The sequence below is a fragment of the Anser anser genome (genome assembly GCF_964211835.1).
Source record: "Anser anser genome assembly, chromosome: 22".
Classification (NCBI taxonomy): Eukaryota; Metazoa; Chordata; class Aves; order Anseriformes; family Anatidae; genus Anser; species Anser anser.
The window spans coordinates 2,111,026-2,118,964 of record NC_139743.1 but is presented as its reverse complement, the minus strand read 5'-3'; the positions used below and the strand labels follow the sequence as shown (position 1 = coordinate 2,118,964).

The window sequence follows — 7,939 nt, the reverse complement described above, 5'->3', positions numbered from 1 at the left end:
CTGCGCGTGAGCGGTAGAGCCCAGACGCCCTCTGCCGCCGCCCTCTGGCGAAAAGGCGGTACTGCAGGCTGAGCGACGCGCTAGCGCGGTGGCGCCCGGGTTAGGGGTGAGGGTTACGATTAGCGTTAGATTTAGGGGTAAAGGGATTAGGGTTAGGGGTTAGGGTTTGGGTTAGGGTTAAGGTGAGAGTGTTGTCAGCCTGGTCATCCCTTATCCGAAGCGAAGGGAAGACGTTCAGGTGTTTCCCTCAGAGGGTCTGAGGTGAGGCTGATTGGGATAAAGGAGCAGCGTGGCAGGTGGTTGCTTGCGAACACGGTGGTTATTTTGTCCTTTAGTACTCCCAGGTGGCATGGGTGATGGTGGCCGTTCCTTTCGAGCTTGGATCTAACTTCCAGGTACAGAGGCAAGTGGACTGCTGTTTTGAAATGATAAGTGGCCCCGTATTTAATTTTATGTTGTTGAGGGATGGGTGCTAATGCTGTCAGCTGAACGATTACCTTCTATGTTTTCATTTGTTAAAGCTGAAACACAGCGTACAACCTGGGACGTCCCACCCAGAGCTGCCTCTGGCAAGGTGAGCGATGAACAGATGGAGCAGTTATAGTTGGTTTGCGGTTCTCACTGTCACTCTAAGTGTCCCCTCTTTTCTGTTTTAGAGGTGTTGTAGCTGGCTTAAGAGGGTAGATGGAAGCATCTGCCTTGGGGTAGGTAAGTGGGTAGAGCTAAGGCAGCAGATGAGAGTAACTGTCCTAGCTGTGCTGCGGCTTTGGATGCTGCCTTGGCCTATGCTTTTCTTCCTCTTTCACAGGTGTCTCGCACAGGCTCAAAGGAGCAAACTGCATTCTGAAGAGCTGCTTAAGTAGGGGGGCTGGTCATGAGCTGGGTTGGAGCGGAATGGCCAAGTAGCGCGAGGTGACTATGAAAGGTCTCCGTCTTGCTTTGCAGGTGCCATGGCAGGCTCTCCACAGAAGTGGCTGAGGATTTGAGATGAGGCTGGAGAGTGACAAGGAGCAGCACGTGTAGGGATGGTTTCCAAGCGCTGCAGTTGCTTTCTCTTCTGTTTATCAGGTGCCACAGGCAAGGTGAGCTGTGACATTAGTCTTTAGAATTGGAGCAAAGCAGGTCACTTGAATGCTGCAGGGCATCTGAGAAGGGTGCTTTAACAGGAAAAGTTTGTCTGGCGTGGCGGTGACTGATGGCAGTGTGTTTCCACAGGTGAAGAGGTGCCTGGAGCCCCATCTCATCTAGCCTGCACGTGCCTTGAGGATAAAGCCTGCTTTCCAGCAGTCCTGAAAGCTAAGTTTGACCTGAAACACCCTGTCTGTGAGACGCAGCATCGCTGCGAAGCGAGTGCGGAGTTCCGATCCGCAGTTCCGTATTCTCCGTGAGGGGAGTGGCCGGAGACGAACGAAGCGCATGACAGACCGAAAAGAAGTGCTGTTTTATCCAAGTGTTGATTGGTGGTTGGTTGGTGGTTGATTGGCCCAATATACGGGCCCGGCGGTGCATCTTGTAATCCTATTTCATTCTTAAATGTTTTGAGTCTGACAAGGAGGAAGGTGGGAGCATTATCTAAGTAACAGTTTAAAAGTTTTGGTATATTCGTGGTGGTGTTTGGTCAGTTTCCCATGTATGGGGGGAGGGGGGCTGACTGATTATCAAAGCGGTAGAATGGAGAGTCACTTCTTTGGTGGTTCGGGCTTGAGCCCTGGGAATTTGGTAAGAAGGGGGAGAGCGAATTTATTTAGGCCTCAATACCTTTTAAACCCCCATCTTGATGGATACACAGGAGTGATTCCTTGTTTTGTGTAGGCTTACTAACAAAGTGCATGAGAAAAATTAGCATTCGGCTTGAAATTCGGCCTTGTTGAAATGTAAATTTTGTGGAAAAGGTGGTATTGTTTGTCTAGAGGACAGAAGGCTGACTGCTTCAGGTGTTTTTCCAAAGTCCTGTGGATTTATGATTGGAACGGGGCTCATTAATAATCCGAAATAGTGAAGTTTGTATGTGGAGTTTAATCCCAGAGAATTGGGACATTTGGGAAGAAGATTAGGAAAACATAGTAAAAACCCGCAATAAAAAGGTTTGCGTGGAAATTGAAACAAGGGACAGTAACTAATATAAATAAATAAAAGGGAATGGGAGATCAAGGAAATGGGTAATATCCAAAACAAAGACGTCCAGAAGAAAGCATCCTTGGGTGTATATTGGCACATTGCAAGGATGTTGTCGGAACGGGGAGTGGGGGGGGGTACGGAAAGCAAGAGGACTTCCACTAAGTATTGCAATCAATTGTGGCCACTATGTGGCTACTTTATGGATCAATCGACTATAACAGTGTCTTGCAATTAATGTTGTTTTTGAGGAGAGAAGGAAAATAGGATGAAATGTTGTATACTGATACTTTGTTTCAGCATCTTGGAGGGAAAAGGGTATGGAATTAAGTTGGCCCCTGACTGAGCCTTTGGTGTTGGCATTAGAAAAGTACAGGCTGGAGGAAGACAAAGGAAGTGTTAAAAGGGTTGTTGAAGGTGTTAAAGGTTGTGTGGCATGTAGTATTTAACAGAGCTGTTTGAAGTTGAATGAGCAGGGAAAGAGGATGTAGGAATGTTAATAGTTCCGCCTAAACCCGAGGCTGAGATCTCAAAATCACGGGTGTGAGCCCTCTGGGGCAGAGGGACCATGATGGGTCCGAGAGAATTGTCATGGAAACAGAAAAGCAGCTCACTCTTAAAACAACCTGAGTTCATGTGTGAGCTCAGATTGCCAATGGGACCGCTCAAGGAACTTTCAACCATTGCATTCCCCTGACCGACCCCCCCCCCCCCCGAGACCCTTACCACCCCGGAAATTATGTAAATACCAAAATCTGATTAAATTGGGAATTGAGAATCTGTTCCAACAAGGTCCAAAAGAAAACCCTATGGAATTTTTGAATTTTTGGACCAACTTTGAAATGCAATGGAAAAAAAAAAAAGAGACGGAAAATTTGGACCTGGCTTCAGAAAACAAACAGAGGCAATTGGCTAGCCTCTTTCTAGGGCAGTCGGCCCCTGATATCACAAAGAAATTGTCTTAGGCTGCAGGATAAACTTAAAACAGTCAGAAATGACGGGGACCTGGGGCATCTACCCTAGCAGGTCCACTAGTTGAAATAAAGCTAGGAAAAGAAGAGAGAGGCTTGAATTTTTTTTTTGTTGTTGTTGTTGGTTACAGGAGCTTCTTTCTCTGTGTTAATTAGTCTGTAAATGTAATAGGAGCAACATATTCAGTGTTAAATAGTTTAAAAGGACAATTAGGAACTAAGACAACTACAATAATTGGAGCCATAGGGAAGGAGGAGGAACGGCCATTCTTACAACCCCTTGATTTGCGTTTTGGGGGTAAGGAACTAAACCATGAATTTTTGTATGTACCAGAATGCCCGATTCCACTCTTGGGACGAGATCTATTAGCTAAATTAGATGCAGCAATAACCTTTGAGGATGGAGAATTAATAATGAAGGTACCTGAGTCCAAAGTAGGACAAATCCTAATGATCAAAGATAAACCCTTTGTTAATATTGACTTGCGGAAAACGGACTCCACAATCAGTAAGATTGTAAAGTAGGTATGTTTATTCAGCGCTGGGCAGCACGGGGGGTAGTCCCGCCAAAGTCGTGCGCGCCTGACGCAGCAACTTGCCATAGTTATATGCAGCAAAGAGTTACATATGCATGATGTTTCACAATACACCTATACATATTCACAACCTGTCCCCGCTTCATATTAAAATTAGTTCCAAGGAGTAATTTCCATAAACTCCTCCCATCTGCACTTGCGCAGTGTATTCTGGTGGTGGTCTTCGGGGGTTGTGGGGATGAAGATTGATGATTCTTCCTCGTCACCGCTAGTTGACCTCTTGTCTCTGCGCAGACTCAGTTGCTTCTTGGATCTTGTCCATCCACAGGACCAGTTTCTACCAGTTTCTTAAGATAGGCTCACACTCTTATTAAGAGACTGACCTTGGTAAAGGGGCCCAAGGCTTCTTGCTTTAATTAATTTGCACAAGCACCATAGTTAGTAAAGACACTAAGTAGGATCCTAGTTTCATGCTGTCAGTACTCTATCTCTACTTGATAAGATTCCCCTAACTCCCTTTCTCAGTCCCCCCTTTTCTAAAAAGTTAGTAAATTATTATATTCTCCTAACTCCCTCTCTCAATATTCCAAGAGAAGTAGAAAATGCAGTTATACCAACAGTATGGGAAACAGATGTACCGGGGAAGTCGAAACTGGCACAACTGGTAAAGGTGGAATTACAGGAAAGAGCCAAACCTGTTCGAATCAAACAATGTCCACTTAAGATAGAAGCTAGGCAGGGGATAGTGAAAATTATTGACAAATTTCTCAAATATCAGATTTTGGAAGAATGTTAATTGGAATACAATACTCAAATTTTTCCAGTAAGGAAGCCAAATGGCGAGTATAGATTGGTACAAGACCTTAGAGCAATAAATGAAATAACAAAGGACATTCACCCGGTAGTGGCTAATCCTTACACATTGTTAACATCTGTGAGAGAGAAATATAAATGGTTTACTGTGATAGATTTAAAGGACACCTTCTTTTGCATACCTCTTGATAAAGATAGTAGAACATTTTTTGCCTTCGAATGGGAAAATCCTCAGAGCGGACGAAAGACACAATTAACTTGGACAAGACTCCCACAAGGCTTCAAGAATAGCTCGACCCTCTTTGGAAGCCAGCAGGCAAAGGAACTGGAAATCTGGACAACGCAAGGACAAATACAGGTACCCAGAAGTCAGTATTTGTTGTTACAATATGTAGATGATATTTTGATTGCCACAGAGAATGAGTCGCTCTGCACCCAAATAACCATCGAAATTTTAAATCAGTTAGGAACGGGTGGTTATAAGGTTTCAAAGGAAAAAAGCACAAACAGTTTGCTCAACTGTAACATATTTGGGGTGTGAGATTTCCCAGGGACAAAGAAGTCTGGGTGTCAATAGGATAAAAGCTATATGCACCATCCCGGAACCTCAAAATCTCCATGAGCTAAGGGCCTTCTTAGGAATGGCTGGCTGGTGCAGATTATGGATAATGGATTATGGACTCAAGCTAAGCCCCTTTATGAAGCTCAGAAGGCACAGGATTTTATTTTGGGAAAAATACAGAAAGAAGCTTTCAAGAAACTTAAAGATGCCCTAATGAAGTCACCAGCTTTGGGCCTACCAGATTTATGAAAAGATTTCCAGTTATTTGTACATGAAAGACAACGACTAGCACTAGGGGTACTAACCCAGCGACTGGGAAGCTGGAAAAGACCTGTGGGATACTTTTCTAAGCAGTTGGATGCTGTAAGTGCAGGATGGCCCTCATGTTTGCGGGCAGTAGCAGCAACAGTTCTCTTAATCCAGGAAGCAAGGAAACTTACCTTGGGAAAACGTATTGAAGTTTTTGTACCACATATGGTAACAACTGTTTTAGAACAAAAGGGGGGCCACTGGTTATCACCCAGCCGAATGATGAAATATCAGGCAATACTAACTGAACAAGATGACGTAACCTTGAAAACAACTAACCTGTTGAATTTAGCAGTATTTCTAGGAACTGTTCCAGAAGAAGGACCGTTGGAACACAATTGTGTGGAAATAATCGAGCATACCCATGCCAGCTGCGAGGATTTGAAGGATGTACCCCTTGAAAGGTATGACTGGGAACTTTTTACTGATGGTAGTAGTTTTGTGGAGAATGGAACACGATATGCAGGGTATGCAGTAACAACCCTGAAGACAGTAATTGAAGCAAAACCTTTACCACCTGAAACATAAGCACAGCGAGCGGAACTGATAGCCCTACCTCGAGCACTGGAACTGAGTAAAGGAAAGATGGTAAATATTTGGACAGATTCAAAGTATGCTTTTGGAGTAGTCCATGTTCATGGAGCATTATGGAAAGAAAGAGGGCTGTTGTCCTCACAAGGGGCCAATATAAGGTATCAAGAGGAGGTGTTAAATTTGATAAATGCGGTACAAAAACCAAAACAAGTGGCTATTATGCACTGTAAAGCCCATCAAGGAGGAACCTTGAAAATATCAGAAGGAAATCGGCTGGCAGATCGAGCAGCTCGACAAATTGCTCGGGAGGTGTGGAATGTAATGGTTTTGGTACCACTCAAGGTAGGCCCCACTTGTCTTAAGCTTCCCAAGGAACCAAGATATTCGCCAGAGGATGAGAAATTAGCAAATCTCCTAAAGGCCCAAAAGAACTCTGATGGATGGTATGTAACCGCTACGGGCCAGGTAGTAATACCCCCCTTGGTGATGCGAGAAATACTTCCGACAAGACATAATGAATGTCACTGGGGTGCAGAGACAATGGTAACATTTTTAAGACGTAGCATTGTCTCTACACATATGTTAACAATGGCAAAATCAGTAATGTCGAAGTGTGAGATTTGTCTGAAAAATAATCCAGTAGCAAGAAAACATGCTGAGATGGGAAGAGTTAGAGTAGGAATAGAACCAGGAGATTACTGGCAAGTTGATTTTGTAGAGTTACCTATGACTACGGGATATAGGTATTTGTTAGTAGGGGTTGACACCTTTTCCGGATGGCCAGAAGCCCTTCCCTGTCGCACCAATCAAGCTAAAGAGACAGTAGAATGGTTATTGCGGGAAATCATTCTGAGGTTTGGGGTACCGTTAGGAATATCCTCAGATAGGGGACCCCACTTTGTTGCATCTGTGGTTAAAGACGTAAGCCGGCTATTAGGAATTTCTTGGAATTTACATACTGCATGGAGACCCCAATCTAGTGGACAGGTAGAAAGGATGAACCAAACTCTAAAGGGACAGATCAGTAAAATCTGCCAGGAAGCCAAAATACAATGGCCACAAGCTTTGCCTATAGCTTTACTGAGAGTAAGGATAAAGCCAAGGAGTGGAATGTCAGTAAGCCCATACGAGATTATGTATGGAAAGCCTTCTGAATCCCCAGAACCAAATCCTAACGTGCATATAACAGGGAGCCAGGATGTTTATAATTATGTATTGTCTCTTGGTAAAACTTTAGCTCAACTTCAAAGTGTTCTGGTGTGGAACCGACTGTTGTCACTGGAAAATCCTGTCCACGACATTCAGCCAGGCGACCGAGTGTACATTAAAAACTGGAATGAAGAACCCCTGAGAGAACGGTGGGCCGGACCTTATCAAGTATTATTGACTGCTTTTACAGCGGTAAAGGTAGAAGGGGTGGATGCTTGGATTCATTATACTCGGGTGAAAAGGGTTCCTGAACTTTGGTCGGTGTGAGCAATCGGAGATACAAAACTACAGATGAGGCGCGTATAACCATACAATGTCGGGGTTCTTAAGAGCAGTAACGATAACAGTAATTGTTTTGTGTAAATACCTTGTAATTGAGTTCCTAGAAATACCAGAAAAATATAAGAAAGAGGAAATATTCAAAGGAGAAAATGTTACTTTGGAATGTGGAATGCACGACGATAAACCAATAACAATTAGCTCTCTACAGGTGGTCTGGGAAAAAATAAATGACTCCGGACAGAGACAGGAAATATACATAGACACAACCAGGGACAATACAGGATTGAAGGCTGGGTGGAAAGGGAAGGCGTACGTAAGTAAAACCCTACAATTGGGCCAACAACTGAGAGGAGCTACCACCCTAACCCTGTTTAGTGTTACTAAAGTTAACAAAGGAAACTAGCGGTGCATGGTAACACATGAAAATAGCACAGATTATGGGATAAGAGAAATATTGGTATGTCCGAAATTGGATAAAGGGATATTGGTAGCCCATCAAAAAAGATCTTGAAGAAAAAGGGAGGACCAGGTACCATGGACACAAGTGGTACAGATCCCACACAGGCAACCATCAGAGAATTTACTGGTAGGATTGATTAAAGATTTTG

The 7,939-nt window shown here is 43.9% G+C and overlaps 1 long non-coding RNA gene across 1 annotated transcript; it reads left to right on the top strand.

Annotated features, from left to right (window-relative positions):
- The first annotated feature begins 602 nt into the window (after window positions 1–602).
- Window positions 603–7,465, top strand: LOC310885214. Its single transcript, XR_014574610.1, has 4 exons — window positions 603–704; window positions 809–859; window positions 946–1,082; window positions 1,216–7,465. It is a non-coding gene; the product is annotated as an uncharacterized lncRNA (long non-coding RNA).
- Window positions 7,466–7,939: the final 474 nt, after the last annotated feature.